This window comes from Littorina saxatilis, linkage group LG13, assembly GCF_037325665.1.
Source record: "Littorina saxatilis isolate snail1 linkage group LG13, US_GU_Lsax_2.0, whole genome shotgun sequence".
In the NCBI taxonomy this organism is placed as follows: Eukaryota; Metazoa; Mollusca; class Gastropoda; order Littorinimorpha; family Littorinidae; genus Littorina; species Littorina saxatilis.
In genome coordinates, this window is record NC_090257.1 from 2,632,259 (window position 1) to 2,655,263 (window position 23,005).

The 23,005-nt window shown below is 42.7% G+C and overlaps 1 protein-coding gene across 1 annotated transcript in view; it reads right to left on the reverse strand.

Moving 5' to 3' along the window:
* The window catches only part of LOC138946268 (lysine-specific demethylase 6A-like), a 144,163-nt gene that overhangs the window by 100,423 nt on the left and 20,735 nt on the right, over nt 1-23,005 (reverse strand). The gene's annotated exons all lie outside the window — the stretch shown is intronic.

Consider the following 23,005-nt stretch of genomic DNA (forward strand, 5'->3'; position numbering starts at 1 on the left):
ACATAACGTTTAACTTACATAACGTTTAACTTACATAACGTTTAACTTACATAACATTTAACTTACATAACGTTTAACTTACACAACATTTAACTTACACAACGTTTAACTTACATAACGTTTAACTTACATAACGTTTAACTTACACACCGTTTAACTTACATAACGTTTAACTTACATAACGTTTAACTTACACACCGTTTAACTTACATAACGTTTAACTTACATAACGTTTAACTTACATAACGTTTAACTTACATAACGTTTAACTTACACAACGTTTAACTTACACACCGTTTAACTTACACACCGTTTAACTTACATAACGTTTAACTTACATAACGTTTAACTTACACAACGTTTAACTTACATAACGTTTAACTTACACACCGTTTAACTTACACACCGTTTAACTTACACACTCGCCACAAAACAACAGCCTGGCTGCTTCCTGTGCAGAATGGGAATTGTTTTAATGAAAAAAAATCGCAGATTGGCACTGGTGTCATTGAAGAATGATCACTCTGCCAAGGAAGTAGCCAGACCGTTGACTATGGGTAGTACAAATGGAATGATCACTCTGCCAAGGAAGTAGCCAGACCGTTGACTATGGGTAGTACACAGGTCCAAGTGAAGAGATGCTCTTCTTGTCCCATGGTAAAAGCCTCTACAGATCCGAGTTACATGTAGTTAGTATAATCGTTTACACTAGAAGGAATGTCCATTTAATCAGACGCAATCACTACTAATTTATTATCTTATGCAAACGGTTACAGGTCGATGTTGCACAAGGTTGGGTATAAACCCGGGTCAATATCACCACTCGGGTACCCGGACTGTTTGCCAGCAGTCTGTGGGGTGTGTTTCTACCCGGAAAAGCGACGCGTGGCAGAGTACCCTGGGGGTAAAATCAATGGTTGTTTCAAGACTGTACTCGCTCACCTGATCTTGTGCTAAACAGGCACTAGACACAGGTTCGTTACAATCCGCCTTGTATTCTTTTATAATCACAAAGTATTGGAGAGAGTGTAAAAGAAAGCGTGATGTTCAAGTGCCTCTGATCATGAAAAATGCAATCCCAAAAGCGTACCAAACATGCACTAACTGCTACAGAACAGTACATTTTATTAAACTTAAAAAATTGGACGCAACATGTCAGAAAAAGATGTAATATTCTACAGCAAGCTGTGTGTGAACTTCTATCTTGTCTTTCTGCCCTGGGAGGAAAACTATGCTTTCTGACGCAGTTCTAAAACTATGTAACCTACATAACTCTTCTCCCACTTTTTCGAAACAGATTTTTCTCTCCAAAAAGTTACCAACCTTCATGTAGGTTATTCACAGGACATCACTTAGTTTGCATATATATATATATCTCCGGCAGGACGCACACACACACACACAAACACACACACACACACACACACACACACACACACACACACACACACCGACAGCTCTCACACACACACACACTTCTTTTGTCCTCTCCTTTTCAGACCTAACATAATTACAGTAATAACGCTCGCAAGCATACGATGAGAATGTCATCATCATTAGTTACATCTCCTTTACGGTCTTGCGGGACAAAATGTCAGTGCGTTTTCAAATGTCAGAGCCTTCGATCACACAGTCAACTGTACTTCTTTGTGTTTTTCTGTTTTCGTTTTTGTCTTTACATTTCCCTACAGGCACCTGAATCAGCCACACAGACCTAGATTGTAATGTTTCCAAAGATTGGAGACAGCACGTGGACTACACAACACACAAAAAGTAGGTCAGGAGTGAGAACCAACTGGAGAACAGCGTCTCGAATGAGGTTGGCCTACTTCTCAAATAAGACTTTTGTCCTAAAAAAAAATCCTGTACTAACATAATACTGCATTCAAAAGGCCAAACTGGACAACTCAAAGTGCATGTGTTCTAAACATGTTACGAAAGGATCCAAGAAATGTGCCTTGGGCATATTCAACGAACAACTCAAAGTGGATTTGTCTTTATATTTCAGTGTTTTTCCCAGACTAAGTGGACAATAGGTCAGTTGATCATGAACTAAAAGCCCAAAACGTCCTTGCTGCCAAAATATGTTCATTTAGAGTAGCTCCTACATGTCAAAACTGTGGGAAAGTCCTTTAGAGTAGCTCCTACATGTCAAAACTGTGCGAAAGTCAACCGGCCAGGGGTCAACAATACGTGCGATCAAAAAAAGACCTGTATATGCGCCAATGACCGAAGACCGAGGCCTGAGAACAGTTAGGCGTTTGTCCGGCCAATTCTAAGACCACTAGGTCGACTTGCTAGTGAATGTTTCGTTTGTCTATTATTACACGTTACAAAACCTATAACCCTCACTGCTTTTTACACTAAAGGAAACCGGCACGGTTGGCCTAGTGGTAAGGCGTCCGCCCCAGGATCGGGAGGTCATGGGTTCGAACCCTGGCCGGGTCATACCTAAGACTTTAAAATTGGCAATTAGTGGCTGCTCCGCCTGGCGTCTGGCATTATGGGGTTAGTGCTAGGACTGGTTGGTCCGGTGTCAGAATAATGTGACTGGGTGAGACATGAAGCCTGTGCTGCGACTTCTGTCTTGTGTGTGGCGCACGTTATATATGTCAAAGCAGCACCGCCCAGATATGGCCCTTCGTGGTCGGCTGGGCGTTAAGCAAACAAACAAACAAAACACTTGAGGAAACTAGAAAAACGTTCATGGTATACAATATTGAGATCGTCAGGTGTGCACGTACGTGATAACATCACTACATAAGTGCAAATATACGACCACTTTCAAGGCACAGGCCTTCACGTGTAAACAATTGGACTCACTATCATAGCTCTGGCCAGGCTTTTACATCTAGGCTAAGACCACCCCTCCGTGTATGAATGTATACCAACACTCAACAGTCTAGGATTTCTGTGCATAGTGGGAATTTTCTTCATGAATTAATCATTAATTTAAAGGTTCTAAAGGGACACTGGTAGTTTACTGCAACATTAATTTAAAGGTTCTTAAGGGACACTGGTAGTTTACAGCAACATTAATTTAAAGGTTCTTAAGGGACACTGGTAGTTTACTGCAACATTAATTTAAAGGTTCTTAAGGGACACTGGTAGTTTACAGCAACATTAATTTAAAGGTTCTTAAGGGACACTGGTAGTTTACTGCAACATTAATTTAAAGGTTCTTAAGGGACACTGGTAGTTTACAGCAACATTAATTTAAAGGTTCTTAAGGGACACTGGTAGTTTACTGCAACATTAATTTAAAGGTTCTTAAGGGACACTGGTAGTTTACTGCAACATTATTTCGTCAACAAAATTAATTCTCCCTCTGCAGAGGAAGCAGTCCGGATGTTCATTTTTGGTACGTGTCCAAGTGGAAGGATGTTCATATCTCACGCAAACGCCTGTTATATCAAGTCTTATATCGCGCGCGTATCTCCAGACTCGGACTCAAGGCGCAGGGATCTATTTATGCCGTGTGAGATGGAATTTTTTACACAATACATCACGCATTCACATCGACCAGCAGATCGCAGCCATTTCGGCGCATATCCTACTTTTCACGGCCTATTATTCCAAGTCACACGGGTATTTTGGTGGACATTTTTTATCTATGCCTATACAATTTTGCCAGGAAAGACCCTTTTGTCAATCGTGGGATCTTTAACGTGCACACCCCAATGTAAGTGTACACGAAGGGACCTCGGTTTTTCGTCTCATCCGAAAGACTAGCACTTGAACCCACCACCTAGGTTAGGAAAGGGGGGAGAAAATTGCTAACGCCCTGACCCAGGGTCGAACTCGCAACCTCTCGCTTCCGAGCACAAGTGCGTTACCACTCGGCTACCCAGTCCTGGCCGGATCTGAGTTGGTGAGCCGGACTATTTTCACTGAAAGGACGGTGCCTTTAAAACTATTGTGGGATGAGCTCTTGGGGCCTGTGTGCCCTCACCCACTGACTCCTTCTTTAAGTTCTTGGCTTCAAAATAAGGCCAAGGAGTAAAAGTGCCACAAGCAAGGCCTCTGTCAGTGGGTTAGTGGGTCATGGAGAAAGGAGGAGAGAGTGGTTGGGGTGAGATGAGGTAGGGTGGGGTTGCACTAATAATGACATACTGGAAGGGAGGAAGTAGACAGAAGAGCACATGACCCCATGATGGAGTCGGGCACTGTGACAGGGGTGCTGTTTAGGGTCACATTGTGGAGGCAAATTATTGATGAGTTGGTTTTGAGATGTGCGATATGTGTGTGTTACTACTGTTAGTGTGTGTGAGTGTGTGTGTAAGTGTGTGTGTGAGTGTGTGTGTGTGTGTGTGTGTGTGTGTGTGTGTGTGTGTGTGTGTGTGTGTTGTGGAGGTTGGGGGGGTCGAGATTAAATACATTTTAGAGGCAGAGAGGAAAATTTATGGGGTGGCTCTGGGCGTGACCTGCCAGGTAAAGTATGCAATTATAATAAATCTTATTATGGCAGAGGACAAAGTATGTCGTTCAGTGTTTTTTTTTAATAATTATTTTCTCAAAATGCCTCGCTCTATTTTATGCTTAGGTAACCTTTAATTTAAACTAGAAAACTGTAAATATCTGTCTATCCTTATTGATTTCCGAGACTGTGATCTCTTTCTTCCGTGTCATGATCCTACAAATATGTTTGAACTTGTTTATTTCTGGAACATTGATCTGTTTCTTAGCAGGCATAGTCCTACAATGCTGAGAAAGACGTTGGTACTGTGACAATTTCCTGCCCAAAGTATGAACAACTTTTTAAATCCGGTATACTTTGTCAGTAGTGGCGGGGCCATTTGTATTCCCTTCTGTTGTCGTACAAATCTGTAAAAGTTCTTTGATCTGACTTGCCTACATTCAAACTCAGCTGTGCATGAGTGTGTAGAAACTGTGGGTCATCTTACTATTTTGCTGTTGACGATCTGCAAATGATTCATCTTCAACTAGTTTGTGGGCACACCATAGCATAGCTGTATTGTATTGTATCAATTGTATCTTGGTATTGCACTACACTGTGTGGTATTATATCGCACTGTATTATATCACATAGTATTGTACTGTCCTGTGTTTTATTACAATTTACACTGTGTAAGCCGACAGTAAGTAGAATGGAACAGGCATCTTGGACATATATTCGACATCACATAAAAATCCCAGAAGAAAAATATCTATCCCACAAGGGTTACAGTGCACACACACAAAAACCGACACAGACTGGGATGCGGCTAAGTCAGAGGAAGGAGTTGGGGTGGAGTCACAGAGATGGGTGGAGTACCCTCCCGGGACCGTGTGTATGGGGGTAGGGGGGGGGGCGGGGTTCCCGATGAAGGGGGTAGGGGAGGGGCACAGTCGAACATATCCCGTTACAGGGTGAAAAGGTGAACGCCCTGTTTTTCATTGCAGTCATTCACGGTGGTGGATTCACAGCTGTTGTTGCCACTGCCAGTGTCTTTGTTTGAAACGTTAATCTTTATGTTAATACCGCTTTAAAAGATGGTGTGCGCCTTTTGTTTGAGTTGAGTTTTCAGTAAAACACAACAACAATCAATATCTCGCACGTCTTAATTCCGTGTCTTTACAGTGTCCGAGTTATTGTCTTTCACAAACTTCATTTTCTTCTAACCCTACTCCCCACCCTCCACCCCATGGCTAACAACGCCTGCTGCCAATGATTCTCTACAAAACAACGCCCTCCTCAATACAGTACTGCACATACATGTGTGTGTAAACAAACACACACACACACACACACACACACACAGCTGCCTCTGTGCCCGCATTCATTCCGATTCCCTTCACGTTATGACGTTATCAACTAACGGGACAAACTAGGTCTCTGAGTAATACGGCATTTACGTGAGCTACCTCATGCACGTCAACTTGATGTCAAGGTCATATGGTAACCCCCCCCCCCCTCCCCCAACACTATCTTTCTCTCTGAATGTGTGGGTGAGTGTAACACAGAGTGGGGTGTGTAACACAGAGTGGGATGTGCGAGGGGGAGCAGAGACAGAAATAGTAAGATAGTGTGTGCGCGTGTTTGTATGAGAGAAAAAGAGGTGTGTGTGTGTGTGTGTGTGTGTGCGAGCGTGTGTGTGTGTGTGTGCGAGCGTGTGTGTGTGTGCGAGCGCGTGTGTGTGTGTGCGAGCGTGCGTGCGCGCGTGAGTGCGTGAGAAAGAGAGAGAGAGAGACATAATACTTTGTCTTGGAGCATGCATGCCTCCTAAACACCTGCTGTTTATAGTACGTGTAGCTAGGACCACCAGACACACTTTTTGCCACATTGCGGTTTAGTGAGTCACAGAGAAAAAAGTCATGAGTCAAGCGTAAAACGCTTGTCCCAGCATTACTTCCTTCACAGGTTAAATTTAGAGAAATGTCGCACCCCCCAAAAATGCGAGTTTGATGATTTGACTTTTATGCCACTGCTACTTCAGTATGCTGTCCAGTGATTCACTTTCCATACAGCGGCTCCTGCGGCAAAATGGAAGGGGGGGGGGGGGGGGATTGAAAACACATAAGGGTTCCCGTCCTGTACAGGCACTGTCCAGTACACAACTTGAAAAACAACAGAAAAGTGTACAGTCGGAGTACAATTAACTACTGCATAAGTCATCACTCCCATACATCTTTTTATTTTTAAGCTGAACCTGTTGAAAAGTAACTGGAGGCTTTACTGGTGTATATTTCTTTATTAAACTTTCAAACACACTTGAAATAGCAAAAAGCATCAAGATCACAGCAGCCTTGCTGCTATTTCTGGGACATAGTTGCCTTCGGGGATTTCGATATACGCCATCATAGGAATGATTTAATGCAAGGGAAGCAACCGCAGAATGCAACTCGACAGCGAAAACAGCGACTGATTTTCATGATATGTATGTTTTTCAAGCCAGGTAACATAATAAGAAGCATGCACTATTTCTTTTAAACCATATCACGTCAACTTGGTCAAATATGTCAGTAAACGTTAATATCTGTGGGGGTTTTTGTTTGTAAAATCAATCTTCATCAAACATAACAAACAAAAAACTCTGAAAGTACCAGAAATTATTCTAAAAGAGAAAATGAATGAACATGTATATATATAAAAACATAATAAAACTCAATTAATATGTAAGCGCCTAGGGCTATATCTAATCTAGATTAGGCGCATACAAATGATCACAATAATAATAATAATAATGATGCTGTTGTTTTCAAGTGGTTTTCAAGGCCCAAAGTTGCAATAAAGCATTAGGTAGACTGTATGTTGGGGGAGGGGGGGGGGGGACGCTGTTCCAATGTTGTTCTAACACCCGATCTTATCACTTATATTAATTCTTTTTTTTAGACTGTTGATGTCTCCCACTGAGACATGACCCATGGTGAATGATATCTCTTAGAGCCTAACAAATTATCAAGCATTATCACATGCACACATCCTTCAGCATGAAGGGTTTGAACAGCATCACTTTGGGCACTAATGAAGTGGACATCCCACTTCAGCCTAACCATGACCCAAGTGTTGCACTCTTACAGCCACAAGGACAAAGGGAGAAAACTCATGGTTAACACTTTCTACCCCACCTATGTTGACCAAGTTTTTTTTTAGGGGAGACCAGCTGTGCTGCAGCAGGTCACTCAGAATAGTAGTAACTGTAGAAACTGTGTATCAACATGCTAGAATGCAGGCGTTAGATCGACGTTACATGAAGCGACTGAAGCTAACAGTCTGAGCTGATATATCCGTACCTGGTCAGATAGAGCCATTTGTGTATACATATATATCCGTACCTGGGAGAAAATGAGTTAACCTGTCAATCAGGAGTAGTTCTTTGATATGATTTGGCACCAAATTGTTCGGTTACTGGAACTTATAGTAATACATAAATGAACACCATCTTCATCAATTCAAAGAAACCAGAACAGATGCTTCATTCCGTCAGATTGCCAATAAAAACCACAACTTTAAAGTTGGACTCTAGACTTCGAGAGTGTATCAAGCTAAGGTCACTGATGAAAAGTCCGTTTCTTCAGAACTAAAAAGGCAAATGTAAGTAACCTACGTGCATAATTGCACAGAAAAGAGTGAGTGTATGAAAATGTTGCCACTGTTTGTCACTGTCACAGAGAGGATGAGTGAGACGAAGTGACACAGCCAGAGAGAGAGAGAGAGAGAGAGAGTGTGTGTGTGTGCGTGCGACTGTGTGTGTGTCCGAACGTCGAATGCAAGTATAAAGGGATGTTGGGGGGAGGGGGGTTCACACACACACACACTCTCTCTCTCTCCCCCTCCCCTTCTCATAGTTAGACAACCAATCAGCTCTGCACAACACAATCCGTGGTCACTAATGCCAAAACTGGCCTTCCCGTTGCTAATCAGAATTACGCGCAAACTGTCACGTAGACCCTGGAGGTTTTCGTGCAGCATACACGCAGCGACAAGCCTTACAACATCACCAACACCACAGCTCAGCTCCCGCAAGTAAAACCTTTCTCTCGTCTGCTGCAAGCTCTCTCTTTCCGTCAGAATTCTCTCCCTTGAGCTATCTTCTCCTTTGGAAAGCTCGTTGCTCAGTTCCTTTTTGCTTACTCCGATAAAAACATCATTGGGTGTTCAGATTTATGTTTTAGCTGTACTTGAACTACTTGTGTGATGTAATACAATATCTTAACTAAGTGACTCTTACCTATATTTTTTTGGTTCCAGGACCGGAGGTGGAGCATGTGCTTTAGGTGGTCAAGAATTGATACTATTTCCCCCACCCACCTCCATTCCCGCACCACAACTAACACCAATCTCTCCTACATCACACAAATAGGAAAATGTTAAACATTTTATAATTTTATGTTTAGTCTCACTCTTGTTATTGAACCTGTAAACCAACAGCCTTGTTTCTGTAATTTAAAATGTGCCGTAAAAAAAAATAATCTTGTTCTCAGATCCTCGAATATTGGAATGTATTTGAACCCCAGCAGACAATTTTCCATTGGATTGTATGAGGACTTCGATTTTATGAGGACTTCGATTTTATGCACATTTCTAATTCCATCATTGAAATCTTAAGAAAATCCCAGGTCAGGATGGTGGGGGGGGGGGGGGTGCGTGCAGTGGCGATGTGGTGGTGTTCCAGAAGGGGATGAGGATATATCCATAACCTTTGTGATTTGAAAGTTATACCCAATGTATCACAAGTCTTTCTTTCTTTCTATCTTTTTATATTTGGTGTTTAACGTCGTTTTCAACCGTTCAAGGTTATATCGCGACGGCGAAAGGGGGGGGATGGGATAGGGGGGAGATCGGATAGAGCCACTTGTTAATTGTTTCTTGTTCACAAAAGCACTAATCAAAAACTTGCTCCAGGGGCTTGCAACGTAGCACAATATATGACCTTACTGGGAGAATGCAAGTTTCCAGTACTCCGGATTTATGATGGTGAGCAGAATCGCTTACACGGGAAGTCTTTCACACATCGGACAGCAAAAGCCGTTACAGTTTACTGAGACCTTTAATGCCCTCACACCCTGCAAAGTGTAGTATTTACGTCTAGCTGTCGGAACATAAACAGGCATGAAAACTGAAAAAAAAAAAAAATACTGAAAACAAAATTCGAAGGCACGTAGTGCCAAGTTTCGCAGGCGCGAAGCGCCAAGACTTCTAGGGGGGTCCGGGGGCATGCCCCCCCCGAAAAAAAAAATTTCAAGGGTGCAATTTGGTGCAATCTCGGGCTATCTGAGCCTTAAAATTGGATTCAAACATGGCCCCAAAACTATTTTACTATAACTATGACTAGGAAAAAAAATTTAAAAATAAAAAAATAAAAAAAAATAAATAAATAAAAAGGAAAAATACGGAAAATAAAAAAAATACGGTTTATTTTTTCAAAAATACGGAAAATACGGAGAATTTTCATGCCTGATAAACAAAACGGAAAACAACGAAACGCCTCACGCTTCTTGACACCGGTGTCAAACCTAAGCGCCACCACGTCTGTCCGGCCCCCTTTTAGCCGTCTGCTAGCGAGCTAAAAATAGCCGCCTTTGTGTGGCAAGCTGTTGAGAGAGGAAGGAGAGAGGGATCGAGCTGCGCGGGGCCATGGCCTAGTTCTGTGCGGAAAGAAGTTGAACTCTGCGCGAGAGGCCAGTGATGTTTGCGGGGTCAGTCCCCTCACAATGCCCCCTGTCCCCGCTTCTCGCCTCCCACTGTCTGTGCCGGTCATCTGCTGACCACTCTCTTCCAAATTTTATTCTAATGGGTTAGAAATGAAAGCAGTTGTAGCCTGCAAAACGAAACAAGGACACAGACCTAGTTAGCAACGAAAGGGGGTGGGGTGGGTTGGTGGGGTTTGTGTTGTGTTGTGGAGCGTAGTATTAATAGCGACGCGTTTCTTACCTTCATAGAAGAACGATGAGGCAAAATCCAATGAAGCTTGAAGCACACACGGCTATAAATCCAAAGGAAAAGTGTCTTGCGCACACACTGAGAGCAAAAAAAGTGTCAGATCACTCACTACCACAGCTCAGTTCCAGCAGTCACAAACCTTACGATGAAATCAGTACCCACACTGTCCAACACTGCACACGACTATCCGAGTGTCAACACACTGAATATCCAGCCAGCCCTGCACAGCGGCTACCCGTCCATCACACACTCAACCAGTGTGTCCGAGGGTCACACACAGACAACACACACAACAACGGTTTTGACACGGACACCGGGGTGATGGCCCGAGGAGGTCACGGTGGAGGAGTGGAGGGGGACGAGACTCGCCGCCACTCACCGGACTCACCAGCACGAGAGGGCAGTGGGGGGTGAGGACAGCTGACGGCACGGCCGACACACAAAGAACATGCGGCGGGCCACTGCACTACGACGACCGATACACGACTGCAACGACTCCATAGCGTGAACCCTGCTACCGGCTAAACCAGGCCAGACACACGCACATTCCCCGCACACACAGACACACACATACACAAACACACACTTGGCACGGCCCCGTGTCTCGCTCGTTCAGTTTGCCTGTCCACCGCCACGCGTCAACCAACATCAAAGCCACACATCAAAGGGGAAGGCTCCAGCTGGTGTACACATGCCTGTATCTCCCTCTCCCCCCCCCCCCCCCCCCCTTCCTCCCCCACCCGAGCCCCTTATATATCCCGTTACCCGTTCCTTTTACGTTTTATTTCCTTTCTCTTTCTCCCTGTTTTCTTTTTCTCTCATACATTTCCTGCCCGGCTTTTTGGGACATTATAGGGCATACAGGTACACAGCAGGAGAAATGTAGAACCATTTCAGTTTTTGCCGTTTGCAGCCGTGGTATTGCGCTGAAATGGGCTGGAAGAAAACGTTTCGTGTCTTTCAAGACATCTTCATCCGCTGTAAATCTTCTTGTAATTTCACCCGTAAATCTTCATGGAAATCGCCATAAATCGAACCAAGGCTTTTCCACTGGACACCTATACAACAGTATATAACCTCATAATTATGCTCTCTGTGCAACTCGAGAATATAAGATTTAAAACACCTATGCCAATCTTCTGAATTTACTGAGTAATACTCCCAATAAATAGACGAAACAGACAGGCTGTATATTTCTGGCATGCGGTCAAGTGAAAGGATGCTCTCAGCCCATGTCATAGGACAGATCTGTGGTGACTGACATGCTCTCAGCCCATGTCATAGGACAGATCTGTGGTGACTGACATGCTCTCAGCCCATGTCATAGGACAGATCTGTGGTGACTGACATGCTCTCAGCCCATGTCATAGGACAGATCTGTGGTGACTGACATGCTCTCAGCCCATGTCATAGGACAGATCTGTGGTGACTGACATGCTCTCAGCCCATGTCATAGGACAGATCTGTGGTGACTGACATGCTCTCAGCCCATGTCATAGGACAGATCTGTGGTGACTGACATGCTCTCAGCCCATGTCATAGGACAGATCTGTGGTGACTGACATGCTCATTCACTGGGGACCGAGTGTACCAATTAACATCTTTCTACTGTTAAACCACAACACTCCATCTCCTAGACCTTTCAACTAAAAAATAAAAATCAACAAAATCTTTATTTAAGCAAACACAAAGGTGCTTTTCTGTTCTTTTTTACACAAGTAAGATGACATTGTAAATGGATCCACACAACATGCAGGGTAACATCATGACTGTGACCAACAGATGTGCTCTCTGTAAGATCCACACAACATGCAGGGTAACATCATGACTGTGACCAACAGATGTGCTCACTGTAAGATCCACACAACATGCAGGGTAACATCATGACTGTGACCAACAGATGTGCTCACTGTAAGATCCACACAACATGCAGGGTAACATCATGACTGTGACCAACAGATGTGCTCACTGTAAGATCCACACAACATGCAGGGTAACATCATGACTGTGACCAACAGATGTGCTCACTGTAAGATCCACACAACATGCAGGGTAACATCATGACTGTGACCAACAGATGTGCTCACTGTAAGATCCACACAACATGCAGGGTAACATCATGACTGTGACCAACAGATGTGCTCACTGTAAGATCCACACAACATGCAGGGTAACATCATGACTGTGACCAACAGATGTGCTCACTGTAAGATCCACACAACATGCAGGGTAACATCATGACTGTGACCAACAGATGTGCTCACTGTAAGATCCACACAACATGCAGGGTAACATCATAACTGTGACCAACAGATGTGCTCTCTGTAAGACCAGACGTTGACAATGAATATAGCCGCAGAAATAGCATCACAGCTGGAACAATGCATCAAACCAAAGAGAGAACTTATGGCAATCCGAATGGTGCAAAAGTCCCTTTTAGCTCTTGATGTCTAAATAACACATTATTTAGCTAAATAACGCGTTATTTAGCTAAACAATGCTTTATTTAGCTATATCATGCATTATTTAGCTAAATAATGCATTGTTTAAATTAAACAATGCATTATTTACAGATACAGAAAAAAGAGAGCCCAGAGCACTAAATAATGCATTGTTTAGCATAAATAAGAGATTGTGTTTGTAAATAACTCATTATTTATAAATAATTACGCGTTTTCTCTAAACAATATATTATATGTAAATAAAGTGTTATTTAAATAAATAAAATATTACTTAGATAAATAAAATATTATTTATCTAAATAAAATATTATTTAGATAAATAAAATATTATATGTAAATAAAATATTATTTATCTAAATAAAATATTATTTATCTAAATAAAATATTATTTAGATAAATAATTTATTATTTAGATAAATAATTTATTATTTAGATAAATAATTTATTATTTAGATAAATAATTTATTATTTACTGTTTTTGCCTTGAAATAGTATTATTACACTAAATAATGCTTTATATAGCTATATAATAGGTTTCCGCTATATAATTCATGATTTGGTAAATAATACATTATATACCGTAAATAAAATATTATATACCGTAAACAATTCATTGTTTAGCGCATCGCGAAGCCGTTTTTTCTCTTGTTGTTTTTTTCCACGTGTTTCCGTGGATCCACGAGAGCTCTGTTGATTCTCAAACTGACCAATCAGACAACTAGCATCTGTACACTAATTAAAGTCCCATTGTTGAGTGTGACGAAAACTCGTGGTGACGATTTTAAAACATGTTGGGTCACGCATGGTCCAATCTTACATGGTCCAATCTTACATGGTCCAACCTTACATGGTCCAACCTTACATGGTCCAACCTTACATGGTCCAATCTTACATGGTCCAACCTTACATGGTCCAACCTTACATGGTCCAATCTTACATGGTCCAATCTTGCATGGTCCAATCTTGCATGGTCCAACCTTACATGGTCCAATCTTACATGGTCCAACCTTACATGGTCCAACCTTACATGGTCCAATCTTACATGGTCCAATCTTACATGGTCCAACCTTACATGGTTCAACCTTACATGGTCCAATCTTACATGGTCCAATCTTGCATGGTCCAATCTTACATGGTCCAACCTTGCATGGTCCAACCTTGCATGGTCCAATCTTACATGGTCCAACCTTACATGGTCCAACCTTACATGGTCCAACCTTACATGGTCCAATCTTACATGGTCCAATCTTGCATGGTCCAACCTTGCATGGTCCAACCTTGCATGGTCCAATCTTACATGGTCCAATCTTACATGGTCCAACCTTACATGGTCCAACCTTACATGGTCCAATCTTACATGGTCCAACCTTACATGGTCCAACCTTGCATGGTCCAATCTTACATGGTCCAACCTTACATGGTCCAACCTTACATGGTCCAACCTTACATGGTCCAATCTTACATGGTCCAACCTTACATGGTCCAACCTTACATGGTCCAATCTTACATGGTCCAATCTTGCATGGTCCAATCTTACATGGTCCAACCTTGCATGGTCCAACCTTACATGGTCCAACCTTACATGGTCCAACCTTACATGGTCCAACCTTACATGGTCCAACCTTACATGGTCCAATCTTACATGGTCCAACCTTACATGGTCCAATCTTACATGGTCCAACCTTACATGGTCCAACCTTACATGGTCCAATCTTACATGGTCCAATCTTGCATGGTCCAATCTTGCATGGTCCAACCTTGCATGGTCCAATCTTACATGGTCCAACCTTACATGGTCCAACCTTACATGGTCCAACCTTACATGGTCCAATCTTACATGGTCCAATCTTGCATGGTCCAACCTTGCATGGTCCCACCTTGCATGGTCCAATCTTACATGGTCCAATCTTACATGGTCCAACCTTACATGGTCCAACCTTACATGGTCCAATCTTACATGGTCCAACCTTACATGGTCCAACCTTGCATGGTCCAATCTTACATGGTCCAACCTTACATGGTCCAACCTTACATGGTCCAACCTTACATGGTCCAATCTTACATGGTCCAACCTTACATGGTCCAACCTTACATGGTCCAATCTTACATGGTCCAATCTTGCATGGTCCAATCTTACATGGTCCAACCTTGCATGGTCCAACCTTACATGGTCCAACCTTACATGGTCCAACCTTACATGGTCCAATCTTACATGGTCCAACCTTACATGGTCCAACCTTACATGGTCCAATCTTACATGGTCCAATCTTACATGGTCCAACCTTACATGGTTCAACCTTACATGGTCCAATCTTACATGGTCCAATCTTGCATGGTCCAATCTTATATGGTCCAACCTTGCATGGTCCAACCTTGCATGGTCCAATCTTACATGGTCCAACCTTACATGGTCCAACCTTACATGGTCCAACCTTACATGGTCCAATCTTACATGGTCCAACCTTACATGGTCCAACCTTACATGGTCCAATCTTACATGGTCCAATCTTGCATGGTCCAATCTTGCATGGTCCAACCTTGCATGGTCCAATCTTACATGGTCCAACCTTACATGGTCCAACCTTACATGGTCCAACCTTACATGGTCCAATCTTACATGGTCCAACCTTACATGGTCCAACCTTGCATGGTCCAATCTTACATGGTCCAATAAAATATATGGACCATGTAAGATTGGACCATGTAAGGTTGGACCATGTAAGATTGGACCATGTAAGGTTGGACCATGCAAGATTGGACCATGTAAGGTTGGACCATGTAAGATTGGACCATGCAAGGTTGGACCATGTAAGGTTGGACCATGTAAGGTTGGACCATGTAAGATTGGACCATGCAAGGTTGGACCATGCAAGGTTGGACCATGTAAGATTGGACCATGCAAGATTGGACCATGTAAGATTGGACCATGTAAGGTTGGACCATGTAAGGTTGGACCATGTAAGGTTGGACCATGTAAGGTTGGACCATGTAAGATTGGACCATGTAAGATTGGACCATGCAAGGTTGGACCATGCAAGGTTGGACCATGCAAGGTTGGACCATGCAAGATTGGACCATGTAAGATTGGACCATGTAAGGTTGAACCATGTAAGGTTGGACCATGTAAGATTGGACCATGTAAGATTGGACCATGTAAGGTTGGACCATGTAAGGTTGGACCATGTAAGATTGGACCATGTAAGATTGGACCATGCGTGACCCAACATGTTTTAAAATCGTCACCACGAGTTTTCGTCACACTCAACAATGGGACTTTAATTAGTGTACAGATGCTAGTTGTCTGATTGGTCAGTTTGAGAATCAACAGAGCTCTCGTGGATCCACGGAAACACGTGGAAAAAAACAACAAGAGAAAAAACGGCTTCGCGATGCGCTAAACAATGAATTGTTTACGGTATATAATATTTTATTTACGGTATATAATGTATTATTTACCAAATCATGAATTATATAGCGGAAACCTATTATATAGCTATATAAAGCATTATTTAGTGTAATAATACTATTTCAAGGCAAAAACAGTAAATAATAAATTATTTATCTAAATAATAAATTATTTATCTAAATAATAAATTATTTATCTAAATAATATTTTATTTAGATAAATAATATTTTATTTAGATAAATAATATTTTATTTACATATAATATTTTATTTATCTAAATAATATTTTATTTAGATAAATAATATTTTATTTATCTAAATAATATTTTATTTATTTAAATAACACTTTATTTACATATAATATATTGTTTAGAGAAAACGCGTAATTATTTATAAATAATGAGTTATTTACAAACACAATCTCTTATTTATGCTAAACAATGCATTATTTAGTGCTCTGGGCTCTCTTATTTCTGTATCTGTAAATAATGCATTGTTTAATTTAAACAATGCATTATTTAGCTAAATAATGCATGATATAGCTAAATAAAGCATTGTTTAGCTAAATAACGCGTTATTTAGCTAAATAATGTGTTATTTAGTCTTAGACATCAAGAGCTAAAAGGGACTTTTGCACCATTCGGATTGCCATAAAAACTCACGGGTTTCATTCAAAATGCATCACAGACTGACTGCACTGCAGCTCTAACAAAGCATTAACGTGTGTGGAAATGTAATAAACACAACAGAAAGTGATACTCTTCATTATCACAAATGAAGACATAAGGGGGGAAACATATGTGATATTGTGTACATTCTATTTCAGTGCTATGATTGCATTTTGGTGAAAAGACGTCACCGACGTCACTGTCAGCTGCAAAGTGTTTTTTTTATCAACTCGGCCAACCTCCCGAAGTACACACCAGTCACAAGGTCACACGTTCCATATTTGGAAAGGTCGCCTGCATAGTGTATTGGGGGCGAGTCCCATGGAGGCCATTGATTGGTTGGACACGTGGAGTTCAACCAATAAACCAGCTGGTTGCGTGCATGCGTGGGTGGTTGAGTGCATAGTTCAATATGGCTTCTCTGTCGACTACTCTCTCTCTCTTCTTCTCAACCAAAATGTTATCTAAACTCAATGCTCATCAAGAAAATAAGTAAAATGTAAAAATAAAAGATGACGATGAAAAACGGAGATGAAAGTCGCTTGTTTATTTTTGAATGAGTGCTTGGTGTTCAGTCTCAGGTGGTAGGTGGGTGGTTGGTTCTGCGTAACTCTCACTTGATCTTGTTGAGGACTATATTTAGAGCTCTGACGTCCCATTGTTTCTTACATAACAAAGTAAATGTAAACAAATTATGCCTCACGGTGAGTGTAGGTCAAAGTTTTTGTCGAGTTCGCGCAAGCTCAACTTGATGAGAACTGCTGATAATAAGCTGACTATGGTTGACATACAAAAAACCCACCGATGCCGATCATACTGGAAAAGATAAGAAAATACCCGTCAACGACCCGACTGGAAACCCCCCCCCCCCCCCCCCCCTCTTCTACATCCAACCCCCTTTCTCTTTCCGAAATCCGGTCGCTTCAATCGAAATTCGAAATTCGCCCTGCTCCTGAGAGCATTCAGTAGGCCTCCGCACACAGCAACAAAAAGAACCCCACAAGCAACTATTCAATTTGTCCTCGACTGCCCCTCGTACAAAATAGACTTGATGCAAGGCCGAGCTCCCGACATCAAACAATTCTGCTGAGTCTGCACATTTTGCCAAGGGCGCAAAAATGAGGCCGGTCACTTTCCAGAAAGGGATGAGGGGGTGGGGTGGGGTGGGAGTGGAAGGGGGGGGGGGGGAGCTTCTCTCGAATTCGAAGCGGGTCAATATCAGCCCGGTCAAGGTGAGATGGTGTAACAGGAAGATGGAGAGACGAAAGGGGATGGAGTTCGATGGAGGAGATGGGATGAAGGATTAAGGGAGGGGAGGGGGTGGAGGAGTAATAGTGCAATGACGTAAGAGCGGGCAAAAAGAAAAAGAAAAAAAACACCCAACGGATTGCACCAATAGCGAGGGTCCGAAAGAGGCCAGACCGCGATCCGTTGGGCGCTCAACGAGGCTGATCCGAATTGCAACGCAGACCAATAATCTCTGTTTCAGACCCAAAGTTTTCCACTGCGAAAAGGTTTCAAGTTCCACTTCCCCCTCACACATACACATGAACACACCCACACACACACACACACATGAACACACACACACATGAACACACACACATACATATGAACACAACACATGAACACACACACACGAACACACACACACGAACACACACACACACACACATACACACACACATGCACACACACACACATACACACACATGAGTGTGGACTTTGTATGACAAAGAAAGCCGTGTAGTATTGTGCATTCTACATTCTGTATATGTGCCAGTTACATCAAACTTCCTAGCAGCTCAATCGTTTCGAATGGACAGGTTGACCTGACCCCTTAATCTCCATTACATAATACACACACATGCGCCAATGGTATAGACTAGTTATGACATGGGTGGTCGCTTTCCCGTATGTATAGAATACAGAAATTTAACTTGCAGGAATTTCTGCAAGGGGTTATTTGAGCAAGGGATTAGCAAGAACCAAAGGAAGTTTGTAGAAAAGTGCCTAACCGGTACTGGTCGATCGAAGTATCGCACACTGTAACCAGCTACTGTTCTACTACCACTGCAACCACAGTAGGGTGCCATACTTCGATTCGCATTTCCCGGTCACGCACTTTGATAGAAGCTTATGTGGTAAGAACTCGACAAGAAACTTGAAGAAACCATAGAGATGATTGGAAATGGAAACCAAAATTTGTGGTTGATTATGGTTGTGGTTGTGGTGTGTTGTTGTATGTGGTGGGGATAATGGTAGTGGTGGTGGTGTGTGTGTGTGTGTGTGTGTGTGTGTGTGTGTGTGTGTGTGTGTGTGTGTGTGTGTGTGTGTGTGTGTGTGTGTGTGTGTGTGTGTGTGTGCGTTCGTGCGTGTGTTTGTGTGTACGCGTGCGTCTGTCTGTCTGTCTGTATTTCTGGCTCTTTTTTTTTATCCTTAAACGCACCCGAACGTTACTAGCTTCCAATTCAAAATCAAGAAAAATAACAACGCCGACACTATCATCTCTATCCGTCGATCGTTTCTTGTGCCACGACACAGACAAATCGCTCATTCTGCGTCGCGTATTGATCAACATCACACGCTGTCAACTTGGAGCTAACTCAGAACTGTCGATCTTCAAACCAGTCCTCAATGGGTAGTACTTAATCGTGGGAATAAACCAGTCCTCAATGGGTAGTAATCGTGGGAATAAACCAGTCCTCAATGGGTAGTAATCGTGGGAATAAACCAGTCCTCAATGGGTAGTAATCGTGGGAATAAACCAGTCCTCAATGGGTAGTAATCGTGGGAATAAACCAGTCCTCAATGGGTAGTAATCGTGGGAATAAACCAGTCCTCAATGGGTAGTACTTAATCGTGGGAATAAAACAGGGGAACCTCTCTTTTCAAAACCTGCCTAATGATAAGACTCATGTGCTATACCACCTCATTTTCTCGTTCATCAACTAAGTGTCACTACATTTTACTTCAACATTAACAATCCCATGTAAAAAAAAAAAAATAAACACTTCACAAAAAGAGAATTAAAAAAAAAAATTTTTTAAATAAAGTGAGAGAACAAAAATTAAAAATCCCTCTCTTTTAAAACCTACAATGTATTAACCCAGAGGCACCTTCTGATCCTTTAACAGCGAGCGAAAATTTGACACCAGTCCAAAGTTCTCTTGTAGTTATACTTATGAATGAAGTTCCCACCTGTGTCAGTCATAATTCTCCAGCAAGGATACTTATTATGTCGTCCACTTACGACACATACTACTCAGTATACCGGTGTGACCGGTCGAGTGTTATCTCAGAGCCCTGTACAGTGCAACCCCCCTGTTAAGACCCCTCATTTTAAGACGCCCCTTCCCCACTGTTCAGACCTTGTGTTTCAAGACTTTGTGTTCATAATGTCTTTAAATTCACCCCCGTTTTAAAGAGTCCCTCCCTTTTAACACCTGCTTTTTCTCAGATTTTTGGTTAGGTCTTACAAGGGGCGCTATATATACATACACTGCAGAGCTCAAGAGCGAAGTACTATTTTTTGCAGTCTTAACCTTTGCTTGAGCCCGGCATACTTCCCTGCGTTATTTACACAGGCCCATTGTGACCTTCGCACGACAAAGAGCCACGGACGACTTCATAATGCAGCATTGCTACCGACACGAAAGGCTGAACCGATCGACTCCCACATCGGTGGATTGAATCACAGGTGTTTGTAAACAGCGAGAGGAATACATATACAGTGTGTGTGTGTGTGTGTGTGTGTGTGTGTGTGTGTGTGTGTGTGTGTGTGTGAGAGAGAGAGAGAGAAAGAGTGTGTGTGTGAGAGAGAGAGAGAGAAAGAGTGTGTGTGAGAGAGAGAGAGAGTGTGTGTGTGTGTGTGTGAGAGAGAGAGAGAGAGAGAGAGAGAGAGAGAGAGAGAGAGAGAGAGAGAGAGAGAGAGAGAGAGAAAGAGTGTGTGTGTGTGAGAGTGAGTGAGGAAGAGAGCAGAACAGAAAGGAAGGGGAAGTAAGGGGAATAATATTCCACATCCAATCAAACTGTGATCGTCTTCTGTGCCCCTCTCAACCTTGCTGAAGGTCGCAGGGACTTCCAGCATACATGTTCACACGCACGTTCACATGTTCATTCATTCATTCATTCTCACTCTCACTCTCTCTCTTTGTTTGTTTGTTAAGGTGTGTTTTTCTGTTCATGTGTTTTGTAGTAAACACTAGCTGTAAGACAGGACCGTATGGACCTAACTAATACTACTATCCTTCGGTGATACAGTTTTTGAGTTCGAGTTCTCTCATCCCCTTTCCCCTCCCCCCCCCCCCCCCCCCCACATCAACCGTACTATACCGTTCCACTTGCAACACCTGTGCCCACCTCTGGAAGAAGAAAGACGACGAAGTCAGCACATTCCCTTCACTCAGTTGCAAGCAAGGCGCTTACGCACACCTTCGTGCACAACAGACGGGGTGGAGTGGAGGGGGAAAGGTGAGTAAAGGTGAACGAGCAAGTAATAAGGAGGGGAGGGGAGGGGAGCCGGGGGCAGGAGGGGGTGCTAAACAGGTAAGGACACGTTCCTAGCCGACAGCCCACCTGGCTAGCACCAGGTAGGTATGGGAGGGGAAAACTTTCTAGCAGGTATGCAGGTGCCTCCATGCTGCTGTGGCCGACTGGTTGAAACAGGAGAACAGCGCACGTTATCATGCCTGACTTGTTGTTTGTTTGTTTGTTTGCTTAACGCCCAGCCGACCACGAAGGGCCATATCAGGGCGGTGCTGCTTTGACATTTAACGTGCGCAAGACAGAAGTCGCAGCACAGGCTTCATGTCTCACCCAGTCACATTATTCTGACACTGGACCAACCAGTCCTAGCACTAACCCCATAATGCCAGACGCAAGGCGGAGCAGCCACTAGATTGCCAATTTCAAAGTCTTAGGTATGACCCGGCCGGGGTTCGAACCCACGTACGACCTCCCGATCACGGAGCGGACGCCTTACCACTAGGCCAACTGTGCCGGTACTTGTTGTTGTTGTTTGTTGTTGTTGTTGTTGTTGTCATCTGACTTTTTTTTATAAAGTCAGTCGTATGCAGGCTATATCAACCCTACACTTTTGTGCATGTTGTGGTTGTTGTTGTTGTAGTTTTTGTGCATGTTGTGGTTGTTGTTGTTGTAGTTTTTGTGCATGTTGTGGTTGTTGTTGTTGTAGTTTTTGTGCATGTTGTGGTTGTTCTTGTTGTAGTTTTTGTGCATGTTGTGGTTGTTGTTGTTGTAGTTTTTGTGCATGTTGTGGTTGTTGTTGTTGTAGTTTTTGTGCATGTTGTGGTTGTTGTTGTTGTAGTTTTTGTGCATGTTGTGGTTGTTGTTGTTGTAGTTTTTGTGCATGTTGTGGTTGTTCTTGTTGTAGTTTTTGTGCATGTTGTGGTTGTTGTTGTTGTAGTTTTTGTGCATGTTGAGGTTGTTGTTGTAGTTTTTGTTCAAAGGTTTGAGTTACCTGTAAAAATGTGTGTGTGTGCATGGTTCACGGTACATTTCGACGTAGACAATAAATCATTATGTCGTGCGACTCGACGGGTTGAGCGAGGTGAGACGGACACACAGATGCACTTACACACACACTGTGACACACACACACACACACACACACACACACACAAACACACACAAATACACACCCACGTGTAACACCTACATGTTGGTCACAGACGTCCCCTATCACCATGACCACAGAGATCTTCCTTTAAAAGCATCAATTACTAATTAGTCTTACAGGCTGGTCAGCATTATGCCAAATCCTCTTCAAATCCTCTAGCACTTCTTTTATTAAACCCCTTCTATTGCACTTCATCTTTTTTTTCTTTTCTTTTTTTTAAATCAAGCCAGGGCAATTCAAAATACACTTCATAATCCCTTCCCTCTCCCATTCCCACACTTCCTTCTCTTAAATCAAAGCTGTCAGTCAATAGTGCTTGAAAGTAGCAGAGGAAAATGCGGGTCTATATCACACTGTTCCAACCCTGACCAGACATGATGCTGTAAACAAGAGGCGAAGCCTTCAAGGCTCACGTAAGAACTAGACAAACAGTAACACAAACTCAATC